Source organism: Labeo rohita, chromosome 14 (genome assembly GCF_022985175.1).
Source record: "Labeo rohita strain BAU-BD-2019 chromosome 14, IGBB_LRoh.1.0, whole genome shotgun sequence".
In the NCBI taxonomy this organism is placed as follows: Eukaryota; Metazoa; Chordata; class Actinopteri; order Cypriniformes; family Cyprinidae; genus Labeo; species Labeo rohita.
The window spans coordinates 2,263,345-2,282,381 of NC_066882.1; the positions used below are offsets into that span (position 1 = coordinate 2,263,345).

At 34.4% G+C, this 19,037-nt stretch overlaps 1 long non-coding RNA gene across 2 annotated transcripts in view; it reads left to right on the forward strand.

The window, feature by feature from the left end:
• The first annotated feature begins 1,027 nt into the window (after positions 1 to 1,027).
• LOC127176439 (uncharacterized) overlaps positions 1,028 to 19,037 on the forward strand; it is an 87,752-nt gene continuing 69,742 nt past the window's right edge. For both annotated transcript variants that reach the window (XR_007829099.1, XR_007829100.1), the window contains exons 1-2: positions 1,028 to 1,177; positions 6,930 to 7,108. This is a non-coding gene — a long non-coding RNA (uncharacterized LOC127176439). The remainder of the gene's footprint in view (positions 1,178 to 6,929; positions 7,109 to 19,037) is intronic.

The window sequence follows — 19,037 nt, forward strand, 5'->3', positions numbered from 1 at the left end:
AGAGATTCTTTTACCATCGATATAAGCGAAGGGGCCTCTGAAACCTGCTCTCTTCCCCTCCTTCCTCGCTTGCTCGACAAGAGGCCAGAGTTTGTTCCGGGCGTCTTTGGTGCTCTGCGTCAGGTCTTCGAAAATCCTGATTTTCCTTTCTTTGAGGACGGCGGCGGTTCTCGCATCCCTCCAGATCTGATCTCGGACGTTGCGTGAAAGAAACTGCACGATGATTCTTCGGCTGGAGCGAACTCCTTCAGAGCGCGGACCCAGTCTATGAGCGACATCCAGCGTGTAGATGAGCTGATCTGCGATCACAGGAGAAACTTTACTGAACAGATCGATGAGAATCTTCCGGACGTCTTCTCCTCGCTGCTCCTGAATACCGGACACTCGAAGATTCCACCTCCTCTTGTAAGAATCCAGTTCGTCGCATTTGTCACGCAGCACACGGTTCTCCTTTTCCAGAGATTCCACCTTGATCTGAAGCGAGTTCACCTTGTCTGTCACCTCTTCTACCTGATTGTTCATGAATTCGAGCGCCTCAGTCACACTGTTCAACGAATTCGTGTTGTCTTTCACCGTTGTCTCGAGGGATTGCATGCGAGTCAGAAATTCGGCTTGCATTTTTTCAACTCGCTCCAAAATTTCCAGAAGGTGTGAATTGGAAACCGACTGACTGTCCGACCCATCTCTGTCACCCATTTTTGATTTCTTGGAAGGCGGTTTGGGAGTTTCAGGTAGAGGGATTTTCGATCCAGAGGTTTTCGCTGCGTCATTTTCCTTGAACGCGGCATCCAGAGATTTCCTCGCGTACGAATGCGCAGCGCCTCGATTAGGCCTATCTGCTTCCATCGCGCTCGTTTGACACGTTAGGAGAACGAAAGAAAGACGAAAGAACGACAAAAGACTTGCTTATACCAGTAAAAAAGCTGTTATTAACTTATATACCCTTTTATATGCGTTAACTATAAAACAAGTGCAGAGCTTCAGCACATGAATGTTACACAGTCGCCATCTTGGCCGGGCTCTTGTTTACACGATACTATCAGTGCCGTTACTTGCTTAGCTCGCTAGTTTTATGAGATTAATTGAAATAAGCGCAAAAAGTATGATGTTTACGAATAAATTATCAGTATTTCCGTTCCAAAGATAACATTCAACACGAATCTACGAACATATTCAGGTAAGGTGACCGGTTTACTGCTAGCTAGTGAAAACATTCGGTTTAAAAAGACGAGCTGCACCTCAAAAACCAAGTTGGATGGAAACATACTGCATTATGATCGAGTTTGTAACTTAATTCACGATATTTTAAATAGTTTGACCACCGCAATTCAACTGGAAAGCATCCAGTTATCTCATGCTATTTCAGTGACTGTTAAATGTATTAGTGTTGTACTTATTATATGAGGAATTGTTGTTGTATCTGATTGTGTTAGTCTGTATATAGTGACAGTCAATGTAAAAAGAGCAAATCATCAAATTTAGTAGCCGTTCCTATAGTACTAAATGCATAAATTAAACAGTTTGTTGATGACATAAACCAGTTGGCTAAAGTACATGGGTGTTGAATCTGTGAGAAATAAAATGCAGTTTGTCTTGTAATCATGCAAATCTCAGACAGAATGAATTTCTAGCTAGAAAAAGTAATTGGAAAAGAACTTCAAGAATCGTCCTATTGAAATGAGAAGTTCTATTGTCAGCAAGGTCTTGTCCTTCAGATTTCTAATAACTACTTTCAAAGATCCCAAATGAATAGAACCAAATCAAATTAGGATGAGAAAGTCCTAATCTCTTTATGACCTCTATATTCAAACAGAAATAGATCTGAAAGAGCCTGTGCTTTAGAGCTAAACAAATGTGGTTTATTGTCAGTGTGCCAATAGATAGAAAGTGTCGCTTTGGAAATGTTCAGTGTGAACTTTGCATTCATAATAAGTGTCCTTAACAGTTACCCAAAACCAGTAAGATTAACATCAGTGTCATTACTAAAAATGCTTTTTAATGAGGGAATGGTGGTCATTTGCACATGCTAATTACACTCATGATATTAGATATCCAGTGTGCAGAATGTTAACAAAAGTTATACTCTTTAGCTCAAAAGACCCTTTGACCTCATGCAAATTCTTCAGCACGGCTTGAATATATGCCTATTATCTGTAATGGTGGTTGCTAAGAGATGGACAAAAAATACTACTAAAGACTGACTGCACAAGCTGTTCACTTGTGTGTCATATTACTGAGAAATGTCTCTCTAGCCAGATATATAATAGACAGCAGAGGCAATAATGTCACGGAAGCTTGAGCAGGTAGAAATTTGTTCTTGCAAAGGCTGTTTCTTTGTGCTCCAGCACGGTTTACCGTATCTGTGTGTATTGCACAACACCGCTGCGTTATGTAAATCTATGCATATGCATAAGTATGCATATCCATCATCATTTATTCTGTTTCTCTATGTAAACTAAACCCTCCGTGCTGCTTGATAAATGTATGAACAGTTAATATGTTATTTATTATAACATAAAAATAATCTCTATATCCTCTCTTTTTTTAATTAAAAAAAAGGTCCTTTAATGAGAGCACTGTCACAGAAAATACATTGACAATGGCTGTTTTAAGTGTTTATTTCCCTGTCAGTTTTTAGTCCTCTCAAGCAGTTGTCTGACACCTAATGGTTTTCTTTTGTTGTTGTATTTACATATGATTAAAAAAGATAATTTGAAGAATGTTGGTAACCAAGCAGTTGACAGTAGCCATTGACTTCCATAGTATTTTTTCCCATACTTTTCCCCCACACTTACTGCCTGGCTACCTGCATTCTTCAGAATAAGTTCTTTTGTGCTCAACAGAAGAAAGAAACTCACACAATCGCTACAAAATAATGAAAGAACATGTATTTTACAGAAGCTTCATGTTTAATGCTATTATAGGTTGCATTTAAGAGATTTTTAGAAGTGCATGTTCACTCTATACAGTTTTAGTTTCATTTACACCGTTTTGACTGAGGTGTCACCAGCATGTGGTTTTTTGAAACAGTGAGTCATTGTGTGAAACAATTGGTTTGGTTGATTCAGAATTTCATACAGCTCAGTTTCTCCCATCACTACCTAAAAACACAACAGACGTGGCGCAGGGTACTGAAAATAACTATGTGCGTCAAAACATGCGTCATTTCTAACAGACCTTATTAGGGTGAGAAACTGACGTAGTGTAGTGCTCTAGTAATAAAAGTCCTACTAAAAGTCTTTAAGTTAAAGGTGCTGTATGGAATTTTTGACTGTAGTAAATAGGGCTGTCGCGATTCGTCGTTTCTAGCTGACTATTCAATTTTTAAAAATCTTCAATTTTTTTTGCCCACGTAGATTAACCGGCAAAATACCGTAAGTGCCGCATTTCCCAAACGAGAATCCATGAAACGCATTATTAGACTGTTTTTGCAAGGCTGCATGATATGTAACCCTATTGTAAATTCACAAATGCTGTTCAGTTAAATAAATATATGTGATGCAGGTTTAATTTATGTGCTTTATTTACGTGTGTGTAGGTTATGTATGTGCCTGTCAGAGCGGCTCAGTTCACAGCAAATACTGATACACAACCTGTTATCATTTACATGTGTGGAGCATCTCAAACTCCATCTCTGCATGTTGCTGTGAGTTTGGGTTTATTAAATCATTCATCTGGGAACGCAACGTTTGGCATTTCATCAGATTTGTAAGGTCAATCATTTATAAACCTACGCAAACTCAGGAAAATACATCAATATCTTAATATGCTAACTGTTCATCACGATTTAAAAATAAAAGCTCATTTACACGTTTTGATGTCCACATATTCATTATTACAGGGGCTATAGCATTTCTGTTGTAAAGAAATGGCCACATATTAAAGATTAAGTGGACATTTGAAGTAAATGATGTTTAATCAATATTAAACCAGGATTATATCACACAGTAATGTGTAAAAACAATTGTCAGGCCGTTGGCGCCCTCTGCAGGCATTTATTGTAATGCGTTTTGTTCAATAAAACCATATGATTTCTTGCTTTAGGTACTTTATTTTAATTAATTATTGCCTCACTGCTATTATATATGTATTTTTAAGTCATTTTAAAGGCTACTGTTCACTTACATCTGCTTTTATTATCAGAAAAAAATTTATTATAATTATAGGGAATCCTATGAAATCCATTTTATTTCCAATTTCAGTTTTTTCCATTTTCTATTAATACTCTGTTTTAATGGTTAAATTAAATGTTATTAATCAACAAGCCTGTCTAATTAATTAAGTTGTACATCTTTTTTTTTTTTTTTTTTTTTTTTTTACCAGATTCTGTTTTTTTTTATTACGTTTCAGAATTCCATTTTAATGGTTCCATTAAGTTTTAATAATCAAAAGCTGGCTTCAATTAATTGATTTAATTAAAAAAAAGTAATGTATTTTTTCCCCGGAAATACTGTGCCTTTACATTTTTCTCCTAAATAAATTTGTTGCTTTTTTCGTGGGAAATTAATTGTTTAGATGAAACGATTAATCGATAAATTACTCGTAAGTAGTTACTAAATTAGTAGTAAAGCATAAAAATAATATATTATTTTTGCTGAAATTTAAAAAACATGTTAAGTTCACATTGCTTCTCTGAAAAACAGTGCTACAGCTAGCTATTTCACATTTGAAATGTGCGTTTTGTGTCAGAAAGTCTGTTTACCCAATAGTAGTTTAACACACTGGGTTGCCACTTGGTGGAAAAAAAAGAGTATTTCTGCCATAGAAGTGAGCAAATGAACTGAGTCAGGGATTGTAGATTTTACCCAACCTAGCCTCGGCATCCATCTAAAAAACAAAACAAAAACTCTATGACCAAAGGAATATTAAAACACAGGTAAATCAGTTCATCATTGTCAGTTCCATTGTCAGTTGTGCTTTTTTCTTGTTGCATCTGGCAACCCGTGTGAGCATTGAATCTGAGGAGGAGGCTGGAGATAGGACAATCTGCAGTGTTTTGAATTTAGACTGCAGTACCCATTTCAACCACTAGCTGTTAATATTATGTACTGCATCTTTAAAAGAGCCAGTTGCATTTTTGGATAGAGGCACCATCATGTATTTGCATTAACTAGTCCAAATACAGTCTGATTTAAGCTACACATATACTATGTTTGCTGAATTGTAATATATTATTGAAATGCAATCAAGGCAAGTGGCTGCTTTTTATGCTTGCATAGAAAATGGCCTAAAGGCACTTTGCTAACACCCCATTAAAAATGCCATTCAATGTAGAACTGAACTGATAAGTGTTGTTTGTCCTACTTTGTTATTTCTCTCATTGTCGGTGCTTATGCTCTCAATTAAATTCTCTGTATTTTTTGTCTTATTTTTTTAAAGCTCTTTTTAATTTTGGTAATCATTGTTTTCGTCCTCTGCTGTTGACTAATGCACTGGGCACTTGCTTGTTATTAGCCATGCTTAATTGCCTAATATGGTTTAAGTTAAAAGCTCACTGGAAATGATATTCATTCTGTCCCAGCATATTAAATTCATCCATCTTTGATTAAGTGAACAAAGTGGGCCATGCACACTTAGCCTTGAGACCGGGCCATGGCGTCAAACGGTGTGGCAGAACACGCATATCGCTGCCAGTCAGCAGATCCATGAGGCTTGTCTGGCTGACATTCAGCAAACAGCAGCCAATTTATTCTCTGTGGCCAATTAACATGCTTTATGCACAACTCCCACTCAATCTGACTCTTTTTGAACAGTGTAGGTTGGTTGTGATTGTAAAGGACAAATAATGACAGTTCAGTGGTATCAGCTTTTATTTTCTCTGAATCTGTGTACAGGTTAATATAGCCAAACAGAAAGGGAAAATACTGTAAAATTCCAGAAATTTGATGCCACAGAAATTGATTGCAGGATATTTAACCTAAGAATTTAGTAAACAAATAATTGCATAGATTGTAATTTTTTTTTATCTCCCTTTTTAATATTTGTATTATGTATTTTTAAATATTTTGTATGTTTTATTCTAATCTAAACTTGGAATTCTAAAAAAGTGAAAAATTACCTTTTTATTTATTACATGGCAGAAAAAATGATTGCAAGATGTAAAGTCAACATTCAATCAAAAAAGTCTGACATATAAACTAAGAAAACGAAGTTTACATATAAAATAAGAATTAAGAGATGTAAACATTATTTTTTTATCTCCCTTTTTAATATTTGTATTATATATTTTATAATATTTTTTATTTTTTTTATTCTAATCTAAACTTGCAATTTTAAAAAAGTCAGTTTTTTCACTTTTTTTAAATCGAAAACTTACCTTTTTATTTATTACATGGCAGAAAAAAAGATTGCAAGATGTAAAGTCAACATTCAATCAAAAAAGTCAGACATATAAACTCAATTACAAAAAAAGGTTACATATAAACTAAGAATTATGAGATGTAATCTTAATTTTTTTTTATCTCTCTTTTTAATATTTGTATTAGGGCTGCACAATCAATCGAATTTCTAATTGTGATTACAATTACAGATGCCACAATTATGTAATCATTCGAAGGCGCTTTGCTTCAAAACTGTTCAAAACATTATTCAGTATAAATTGTTATAATCGTAATTAATAATCGCAATTACAATTTCAAGGAAATAATCATCAATAATGATTTTTGTCATAATCGTGCAGACCTAATTTGTATTATATATTTTAAGGTATTTTTTATGTTTTATTCTAATTTTTGTTCTAAAAGACTGAAGTATTTTCACATCTGAAAGTACCTGTAAAAAGTTAAAGCAGAGAAAGTTTTTAAACTTCTGTGTTGGGTGAACATGATTCTCCCTTTAGGAATCCTGTTGGACATGTTGTGAAGTAGTTTTGATGTGAAGTGATATCGCAAACCACTCACATCCATCCATCCATCTCTGTTTCTGATTAGGGTGTTCTTTACCGGACGGTGAACATGCAGCGATGGGAGCAGCCTACAAAACAGCACCAAAAGCGCAGGGCCCGGAAAGCATCGCTGAGCAGAGATGATGTTTATCTGGAAAGGAAGATCCTCCCTGCATCAATCTGCCAATAAAGACAGTGATGTCCTGGACCTTGCAGACATGGAAGGTAAAAAAAACAAACAAACCAACAAACAAAAAAGCATTTTTTTTTAACTGTTACTGCAATAAAATGAAATCGTTTTTATTCTTTTTATTATGGCTGTCAATTAATTAAACATTAATCGTAATTAATAATTAATAACATGTTAAAAATCTAAAATAAAATATATATATATTTATATAATTATATATATATTTAATACATTTTATGAACAGTAAACTTAACATTTCAAAATATAATTTTATAATTTAAAAATAGTATTTTTAGTTTTAAATATTATTTATAAATATGCAAATGTATGCTTTTATAAAGAACAATGATAATTTAACATCTCTACTCTAACACTCTGATGTTGTTCGTGTAAATTTTTCAATTAAACAGTGTACTTTTTTGTTTAACATTTTATATTTTAGGGGATTTTATGGTACTAAAATAAAGTTTTTTCAGGTCTTTTTTCTTTTTTGAAAATGAAATTTCCAACTTAAGCTGTCGTAAATCTTGAACAAAGGAGCACGGCTTAAGAACTCTTTTAAAGAAGACGCTTGACAGATATTTGTTGAAGTGAAGATTTTAGAAAATTGAAACAAACAAAAAAAAGTTAGAGGTTTATAATGAAAAATCAGTGGTGGGCAGTAAGGAAGTAGTTGTACTTCGTTACTGTACTTAAGTACATTTTTCAAGTATCTGTACTTTACTGGAGTAGTTTTATTTTGAGTAACTTTCACTTTTACTTCACTACATTCCAAAGCGTAAGATCGTACTTTTTACTTAACTACATTTCATAAACATGTCGTTACTCCTTATAATATATCACATGCTCTGAGATGCACAAGCTGTGTCTGATTCATGAACAAACTGATTATTTTCAATTAACCTGTTAAATTGATTCGCCAATCGCACCAAACGATTCCTTCACGAATTGGAATGATCCGATTGCAGCTGTTCCAGAGTCGACAACTCATTGATTCAAATGATCCGTTTAGAGCGAGTCTCCTGTCAACTGAATTGACAAGTAAGAACCGGGAGATCTTGTGCGCGCGCGACTGATGCTGCGAAAAGTAAGTTACTAATGTCGAATTTTAGGATTAATTATTATAACTGAAAATCATATTTAGGTCAAAGCTGTCCGTTGTTTAACAGCTTAAATAAAATAACTCATGCACATTCATATTCCTCGCTGCTGTAACGTTAGCAGTTTTATTAAAATGCTACGCATGTAGCCCTACGTGACGTCTGTTTTTGTATTGTTTATCAGCAGTATACATTTTTATATTGTTTGGATCAGCTAGAGTAGACAGATATGAATGTTTATTCAACCATACTGAAAATAAGTAAATATTGTTAGCTGATGCTAACGCTCTAGCTGCTTGCTATCTGTTGAGATCATTTTTAGTTATAAAGTCCACATATTTTTATTCAGCCACCTAGATAGATTACATCTGAGGGAAAAAGAAAGGATGTGATGTTCAGAACATGGTAACTACAGTAATTATCAAAGTGGAAAGTGATGCCCTCTGGGGGCATTTGGCTAGGGGTGTTTTTACACAGACAATATTTGAAAGGAAAAAATCATTATGAAAATATTGTTATATTTTCCTTAAAATGCTCTTGTTAACTTCAGGCCTTATTCTCATGTCATATATAACTGTGACATTATGCAAAACAAGCTTTAAAACACTTTTTTTCTTACTGTTGAAAATTAGATGGTCAAATCTGTTTTCTCTCAAGTACATTGCAGTGTAAGCTTCACATTGAATATTACTACATCACTCAAAAATGTATTTTTTGGGAAAATCCCAGCTATTTTGAGCAGTAGGATTATAAAAAATATGTGCTAATATAAAATTCAATTAAGTAGCCTATATAAAATTGCAAAATAAATCTATCAGTATTTTTTTACTTAAGTACATAAAAAATCGGGTACTTTTGTACTTTCACTCAAGTAAAATTGAAAGAGGAACACTTTTACTTTTACTGGAGTAATATTTTATTATACGTATCTGTACTTTTACTCAAGTACTCAATTTGTGTACTTCGTCCACCACTGTGAAAAATGCACAAAATACTATTTTATGCTGGTAATACTGGTAAATGAAATTATTTTCTAAAACATGTTGTACTCTTAAACTGCAAGAAAATCAAAGCCATAAATCACTAAGTAAGTTGCGTTGTTGCAGATTTGAGGCTGATTATTTTGAGATTTCCAAAAGATTGTTTAGACGCAATACCAAACATTTCCACTAGTTGAAATTCACTCCTCAGTCATTTCTTATATGAAATTTTTGACTGCGAATAATGTAAGTGTGACTATTTTTTTAAACGTGTGCATGATTTTATTTATTTAGTGTTTGTTCACATAGCAAGTGCCAAAACCCTTATGAAGATTTGTAGCATTTAGTTGAGGTGTAAAAAAAAATCTGTTAAAAGTTAAAAATGAGTGGTCAAAAATGGCCGAAAACACCAGATGGTTAACACAAGGACAGTGTTCTATTTACAGGAATGTCAAATACTTTAATTCCGAAGAGCTAGTGATGACGAACAAGTATTTTGGGAATATAGGAGTGCAGACCTTAATCGCTCTTACCGCGGCATGTCATGTTGAGATTCGTGTAAATGGCAGCCACTCATGCATTTTGGATTGAGAATCAGTTCAGTGCTGACCCAACCATGTCAACCCCCTAAGACCCAGAGCTTAAGGATATATCTGGGACAGTCAGTCCATCCTCATGAATAAACTGGAGACTTTTATTGGAATCTGTAGGAATGTGGTTGAGAAATAATGTGATGTTTCCTAAAGCTCGAGTTTCATTTCCTCTCTCTCGTTCCTATCGAACTGTTCAATCATTCACTTACTTTCAGCCTGATAGATGCATTCCTGATACACGGTGAGCATGTTTTGCGTGTATCGAGCATCTAGACAGGAAATTAAATGGCTCGTACAATTCGCAGATTGTTTGTTTGGAAGTGCCGCCGGAGGACCAAACAAACATCACAGCGGGGAGGAAACAGCCGGGCCAGCCCGACACGCAATCCCTATTCTTCAGCAATCTGCCTGACAGTATGCCAGCTCTTCGGCATTCTTTCTGCCGATTCTACTGAAAGTGAAGCCTCTGGTTTACAGTAATAAGACACAAACACAAATAATTCAAATAGCTTTTTGTTCCCCAAAAGCATTGTTCAGTTTGCCAGAGGCCCCTTTAGTTTTGACCAGTGCGACAATGGCATAGAGAGTGCAAAAATGAAAATTTGCTGTTAATTTACCCTCAGGCCATCAAAGATGCAGTTGCATTTGCAACTGAGAACTACGTGCGACTATGAAAAAATATTTAGGAGCACCATGTGCGACTGACCCGATCAGCATATTTGTGTTTGCGCTATGTGTTTTTGCAACGTTTAGTAACGTATCACAGACATATCTCATGAATCCTTTCATAAGCAAAGTGTAGACAGAGTGTAAATAAGAGTGTAGAGAGCTTCGTTGATTAGAATGGAACCTGATGAGCGACAGATTTAAATGATTTTTAACGAAACGAAGTTTGTAAATGAGATATTGAGTTAATACAACAGTTTAATAAACAAGAAGTTAATATTAAGTGACTTACATTGTCTGACTATAACACTATTGCCTGATTTTGCTCTATTTCATTGTCAAAAATAGTCTGAAACAAGTCACAAGCTGTGTTTCGTTTATGAATGAACATGCATTTTTAAATGAATCTAGTGAGTCAGTGGTTCAAATTCCCATTCATAGTCACTTGCTTTATTCCTGAATGAATCAGCCCTTCAAACGAATCAAATGAATGATTCAGTAATTAAATCAGTGACTTGCCGCCACCTACTGGCAGTTTTAATTTCATTTTTAAAGTATCTTTTCAGTTACTCAAAACATTTAATATTTCTATATTCAAAATGTTATATTTAAAACATTAATCTCAACATGAGTTTATGAATTTGATGGCACTCATGTGACCGCTGAGCCTCATTAAACATATGAAAATACACCTACAAGCCACTTTTGTGTTACCACCTCTGTAGTACAAATTAATTTTGTTAATACTGATTTCATTTGATTGGTAACTTTTTCTTATTCTGTTGTTTTAATTAGAAATTTTAAAACGCTTATAAAATATAATTGACATAAAAGATGACATACTTTTAATAAAGTTAGAAAAATGCCATTACAAAGGTAAAAAAAATAAATAAATAAAAATTAATCACTTTGAGTCAGATATCACCTCATAATGGGAAGGCTAATTTTTGGTTAGATTTTTTTTTATTATTAATTTCAATCAATTTCAATGCACACAAAATTAATACCTGTTGCTCCTAATGATATATTGAGTTCTCATGAAATGAAACTGTCAGTCTGTGCAAGAAACTTAACGTTATTTACCACATTATTTCCTGTAATCAAGGGCCTCAGGCAAACGGTGAAAAAAATAGTTTCAATTAACTAGTTCAGTTCACTAGTTCGTTTACAAAATGCGAACTGTTTCCTCAGTTCAGTGACTGTTGGAGGAACTGAAGTGCTGAATCAATTAATTCATCATACAAATTACTCTGCTGTTTTGGCTTATTTCCAGTCAGAGTGACTGTCAGGTGTCTGAAAGTAAGTTTTGCTTGAGTAACTTGTAGATCTGTGTGTTGCAGATGCCTCAGTCCGGATTGATGAACTGATTCAACTAGTTCACAAAAAAGAATCAGTTCAAAATAATGATTCGTTCACAAACCAGACATCACTCCTCTGGATTACAGGCAATAATGTCGTAAATAATGTTCAGTTTCTTGCACAGACTGATTGTTTTGCTTTACAAGACCTCAATAAATCATCAGGAGCCATGGGAATTAATTCTGTCCTCTTTTACACTTCGAAAATGGGCTGCAGCTGACTTGCATTTTATGAATCACCGAGGACCATGTTTTTAGCTAAAAATCTTCTTCACTGTTCTGCTGAAGAAAAAAAAGTCATCTACATCGTAACAGGAAATTTTTATTTTTGGGTCAACTATCCTTTAACTTGCCTTGACTGTTGGTGCTAGTTGGTGAAATTACAAAGTTTGCCTCACAATACTGAAAAAACTGTTTGATCCAGCCTCACCACTCCAGGACTAGCAAGCCATTTCGCTCTAGCAGACCGCTTAATGGCCTGGGGTGATTCAGGGAGTTGAGACCCAGCATTCGATTGGATCAGACATAGGCCAGCGGTGCGCTCAGTGTCTGATGTGTTAGTGGAAGTACGAGCTGCTTTTGGGACAAGCCACTGGACAGGATTAAGATTTAGACGTAAAGATTTCCTCATTTATTTACTGACTTCTGGATTATGCTCAGTTCTTCATTCGAGCCCAAAGGTGGTAGTGTTGGGTAGGATTTATTTGAATACATTGCACACACACTACGTAACATTCAAGGAAGAATGAGCTCTTTAAACAGACATTATGAGATCCATTAGGCCTGTAATATTTCATTTGCGTGTTGCTGTAACAACACACTAAAATTTCAGTTTGCATTAAAGGGATAGATCACAGGATTTACTCTGATTAACCCTTATTGATCTAGATTAAAGATGCATCTCTTTAGCCAAACATTCACATAATGCATCTCACAACCTTGTACTCCAGTCAGTCTGATCAAACGTACATGATTATATTGAAATGTTGTGAACAGCAGCTACGCTAATTATTCTTTGTTTGCTTTTCTGTTTCTGTCTTGGAATGTCATTCCAAAGCCTTTTTTCTGTGGAATATGCAATGACGTTTAGCAGAATGAATTGGTTGTACTTTTCCATACATTTGCAGTGATTGAGATTGGAAACATTCAGTCTGCATAAATGAATGAATGAATCAATCAATGAATTCATCAATCCAGCAGGTAAAAGTTTTTGTGATTCTCAGTTCTCAATTGATTCACGTGATCAGATTCACAAAACTGTTCTTACAAAATCATTCATAATCATTTAGGGTTCGGAACAACATTGAAGGTGAGAAAAGTTTTAGAGAGATTTTCATTTTTGGGTGATTTAATCATCTGCAGTTGTTTTGTTCATGATGCAATTAGTGTTGCATGATATACCGGTACAAAAAACATTTTTCTAGTACCGGTACTTTAAGAATACATTTTAATAAGAGCCGTATTTCTTAAGTAAAGCACTGGGATGAATAGATTAAAAGTAGCCTAGGTTAGTACACTTAAAACACAATGGACTAGTGTCTGTGAACATTAAAGGAGAAGTCCACTTCCAGAACAACAATTTACAAATAATTTACTCACCCCCTTGTCATCCAAGCTGTTCATGTCTTTCTGTCTTCAGTTGTGAAGAAATGATGGTTTTTGAGGAAAGCATTTCAGGATTTTTCTTCATATAATGGACATCATTGGTGCCCTGATTTTGAACTTCCAAAATGTAGTTTAAATGCAGCTTCAAAGGCTCTAAATGATCACAGCCGAGGAAGAAGGGTCTTATCTAGTGAAATGGTTGTCATTGTTTTTGAAAAATAAAAATTTGTTTACTTTTTAAGCACAAAAGCTTGTGTAGCACAGGCTCTGGGATGCACGTCCACGACACTACGAATCACGTCTAAGTTCATCGTCTGTGTACTCCGGTTCAAAAAGGAGGAGTATGGGGAAAATCTCATTTTCTCCTACAACTTCAGAATCGTCCGACATCGTTGTACTTTTGTTTGTAAACAGTATTTGACTTATTTGCACTTCCTTAGTCTTCCTGCGTTCGCTTTGTAAACACTAGGTCTGTAGTTCCGCCTACGTTCCGTTGCGCATCCCAGAGCCTGTGCTTCACAAGCTTTTGTGCTTAAAAAGTATACAAATTTTTGTTTTCCGGAAAAATGACAGATCATTTCGCTAGATAAGACCCTTCTTCCTCGGCTGGGATCGTTTAGAGCCCTTTGAAGCTGCATTTAAACTACATTTTGGAAGTTCAAAATCGGGGCACCATATCAGTCCATTATATGGAGAAAAATGCTGAAATGTTTTCCTCAAAAACCATAATTTCTTTACGACTGAAGACAGAAAGACATAAACATCTTGGATGACAAGGGGGTGAGTACATTTTTTGTAAATTGTTGTTCTGAAAGTGGACTTCTCCTTTGAGCTGCAAAATGCTTAAGCTGCATGAATCCGGTATGTTCTGCGTGTCTCTGTTTTAGTAATGCTTGTGGTGTTTTCAGCCTCTGCCGCCTCAATATATGAGTACATGAACACATGAACATAATCTCTAGAACTGCTCTGAGAGTCACTTTATATATATATATATATATATATATATTACTTAATGTAATGATAGTACTAGTACTACTAATAATAAAAATATTATTAAAACAGAAAAAACTTATTTACCAGAAATGATGTACCAGAAAATTGTAAATACACAACACAGTATTTCTGAAAATAAATAAATAAATAAATTATTTATCAAATCTATATCCTTTATAAATTTATTAGACATGCTTTTGATTATTAAAATGTAATAAAATGATTAAAATGGAATCCAGAAAATTAATGGAAAACACAGATTCACAAAAACAAAATTGAATTTGAGAAAAATAATAAAACGTATTTCATAGGGCCTCAAAAACATGTAATTTTTGTACAGCTTTTAATAAATTGCTGTTAAATTGTGCAAGTTGCTTGATTTCAATTAGACATGCTTTTTGATAAATATTTTTAATGTAACCATTAAAATTAAAATGGAATTTAGGAAAAAATTAAACAGATTTCATAGGGCCCTATTTATTTCATTTGTGTCTTTGTTTTATTGTAGTTGTACTTTAGTTTGTTACTTGCATCTAGGTTTTTATTATTAATAACAAAGATAAAATTACAAAAAATAACAATATCATGATATAAATTGTTATTGTGAAATAAAACTACTATATCATGAAATAAGATTTGGCTTTAACTTACCAATGTAAATGAAATTGTGGCACCAAACTTTTATATTATAACGGTACGGTCACACTAGACTTTGGCTCTCCTCCATTTACATAGTGAATAAAGCACAAAGTTCAAGTTAAGTGATCAACGACAAAAAGACTTTTTACCAATAGTGGACACAGTGTAAAAGTCCCAAATTGACCTTTTGGCTCAAAACAAACAAGTAAAAGCTGCATGCTTAAAAGTATTTTAAGCTTCTGAATGCATTTTTTTAGTATTTATTAAAATCAGCTCCCCTAGAGTGGGATGTCCATATTCATTGCGTGTGAGAAATTATTTTGCAAGCTCAAAGCCTCATGCAACTGCATCCTAGGGAAAGAGAAAACATCTCAAGTTTCAAACTGAAACCCTCATTTAAGTCATCCGAGTCATAAATATTAATGTATAGATACAAGCAATAAATATTGTTTAATAATTTAATAGCTAGAAAGTGCTATTGCACTTTCAGTTTTGAGCATGAAATCATAACAGCGCCGACCTAATGAAACTCTTATTTTGTGTGCTGATTTCAAGGGATTTTATTAAGGTGGAGTCCTGATTCCAGGTGTCATAATAAAACACAGCTGAATAGTAATTTCAGTGTCTAGTAAAAACAGCTCAATTTTCTCAAAAGCTGCATTTATTTGATCAAAAATATAATAAAAACAGCAATAATCTGAAATATGAGTACATTTTGCAATAACTGTGAATATATTGTAAAATGTAGTTTATTCCTGTGGTCAAAGCTGAATTTTCAGCATCATTATTCCAGTCTTCAGTGTCACATGATCCTTCAGAAATCATTCTAATATGCCGGTGTGTCGTTTTTAATGGCAGTCTATATATAGGTGACACAGCATAATTTGTTTCAAAATTCACTTAGTGACTTGGTTTCACTTGCCCCGTTTTGTATGCTGGTTACATAATAAAAAAAAATCAGAAGTCTGAAAATTTCTTGAGTGAATTTCTTCACTCCACAGCAGGCATGGGGGAACAAATCCAATTTGAAGGCCATTTAAATTCTAGAAGTCGCCTTCAATCCTTTCCCTCCTCAGGCTTCTCTTTGCCCGACCTACAGAAAGACGTGCTCGCAGGTTATTGGGGAACCGTAATATTTGCATAATGTCCATGCTCAGATGTTTAAGCGCATGTTGCAAAAGATGGTGACCACAGGCACTGCTGCCAGCCTTGATTATTCTGCTGCACTGTTAGTGGTGCCTTTAAAGCACAGCATAGTTTTTAGCATACTCATATTTATTCATTTTCTTCTTTTACTGCTTCCAGACGAAACTTTGCTGTGTTAACTTGTACTGTTATCCAGATGAATGATACTGGATTTGGGTTTAAGAATACACTCCAAAATATTTAAAGATAAAGTAAATGTCTAAACCCAGTTTATTGTTCACTGACTACTACTAGTATCCCATTCATGGATGTATCTCTCCCTGAAGTGTAAACATTGAGCCATCCATCAAAGCAGTTAGTGTGGTCCACTCAGATCTGTCCGTCTCTTTCCAGCTCAACCAATATCGAGCGTTTGGGGGCGTGGCTACTGTAGCAGGCTCAGCTAGAGTGTGTTTAGCTGCTTTTGGACAAGGCAGATGCGTTAGATGGAAAAACAAATTCAGGTTCAGTTACAGAAGTGTAGGCTAAAATGTGAAGATTTGACAAAGTAAGCAGAGACAGACAACGGGGTAAAACAAGGGTATATATTGGCGTTTTTTTACACTGAAATAGTAAGGAGCTATTTTATAAGACAGTAAAAACAGTGCTGGATTATATACCTACAATCCATTGTAGAGAACATAATTTGCAAATTCTTCTGTCAACAACAAATCACTTTTAATTGTATGTACAGCGACTGCGGGTAAACACAATTTACTGTATCGATTTATATCCAGAACAGTATTTAAAAAACTAAATTAAAATTGTATCAAAATATGGGCACACTTTCTGAAGGGGCTGTGCCCTAGTACTGATTAAAGACTAGAAACACACTTGCTGTCAAGATAAAATAGTAAGATATTGTATGGATAGTAATTATTGTAATGGTGTGCTGAATGTAAAATATACTTCATTTTTTCATTTGTATTATACAGTTTTAACATAACAAAATGTGATGTACACTGTTGCTCAAAAGTTTGGGATCAGTAAGATTTTGAATGGTTTTTAAAGAGGTTTCTTATGCTCATCAAGGCTGTGTTCATTTAATAAAAAATACAGAAAAAAATTTAATATTGTGATTATATTATTATGATGTAAAACAATGTTTTTCTATATTAATATACTTTAAATTTTAATTTATATATGTAATTAAATTTACATTTTCTGAATCAGTACTCCAGTCCTTCTGAAATCATTCTAATATGCTGATTTATTATCAGTGTTGGAAACAGTTGTGCTGCTTAATATTTTTTTTGGAAGCTGTGATACTTTTTTTCATGATTCTTTGATCAATAAAAGGTTATAAAGAACAGCATTTATTTAAAAGGATCATCAGATGCCCATTTTCCACAAGTTGATATGATTCTTTAGGGTCTTAATGAAAAGTTTATAATATAATTTGGTTAAAAATTCTCAGTGGTTGTGTAAAACAACACCCTTTTTACCTTGTCAAAATAAGCTATCCCATTCTGAGGGGTTGTTCCTTTAAATGCAAATGAGCTCTGCTCGCCCCGCCCCTCTCTTCTCTCTGCTGCTCTGAGAGATTGTTTACTTTAGCTGTATTTAGCGTGTTTAGCCGCAAAACTTGCTAACTAGCAAGTTATTAGGAAAGGTGATTGCAGAGATTCATAAAAAAAAACCTTATACTCACTTCTGCTGTAGGTGAAGCTGGATCCCAAATGACTTGCACAAACATAGATGCATTTATGTAGATCGGGAGGCGCATTCCCTTCACAAGCAAACGTAATCTACTGCATCTTCAGTGGCTCAGATGTCAGGAGTAAATGACGACCACTATGTGCATTATTACATCCAGCAACACAACACCTCAATCATTCAATCTGAGATATTCTTGTCTAACTTACATCCCTGCTCTGGCATCGAAACAGTGGAGGTTGGACTGTTACAGCTGATCTGGGGTAAGACACTCATGTCAACCAACTATCGTGGGAGCGGCCTCTGTCGGTGTGACGCCACACCACATCTGAGAATGGCTCAATTTGAAAAAGGGGATATTATTTTCACAGACTGATTAAAAACCACTGCATGGATTTTTATCATTATAGGGTAGATTTGTACATACACTGACAACACACATTAATGTTCAAACAATACGTAAAAGTGAACTTTGCATCCGATTACCCGTTTATTTAAAATAGAAAAGATTTCTAACAATATACACTACTGTTCAAAAGTTTGGGGTCAGTACATTTTATTCTTTCTTTCTTTTTTTTGAAAGAAATTAATGCTTTTATTCACCAAGGATGTATTAAATTAATAAAAAGTGATAGCATAGATTTGTAGATTTGCATAGACCTTGTAAATATATTTTGAATAAATGCTGTTCTTTTTAACTTGTTATTCATCAAAGAATCCTGAAAAAAAGAATCACAGGTTTCAAAAAAATATTTTATAACTGTTTCCAACACTGATCATTCTAATAATAAATCAGCATATTAGAATGATTTCTGAAGGATCATGTGACGCTGAAGACTGGAGTAAGAGCTGATGAAAATCCAGATTTGCATCACAGGAATAAATTATATTTTAAAGTATATTCAAATGAAAACCACAATTTTATATTGTAATAACATTTTGAAATATTACTGTTTTTTTTCTGGGTTTTTTTGAGTGTTAGAGATTTTGAGTGGGCTCTCTTCACTTGAGACGATAAGAAGCTACAAACACCCTTGCATCCATTCTGCTTGAACATGAGACATTTTCAACAGTTTCTACAGTTAATCATTTTAGTCTAGGTTTGTATTTACGAACTTCGTCTCAGCCTGTGCGTTGCAGCCATATTGCATGACTTCACTTACACGCTTCCATTTGTTCTCATTACATC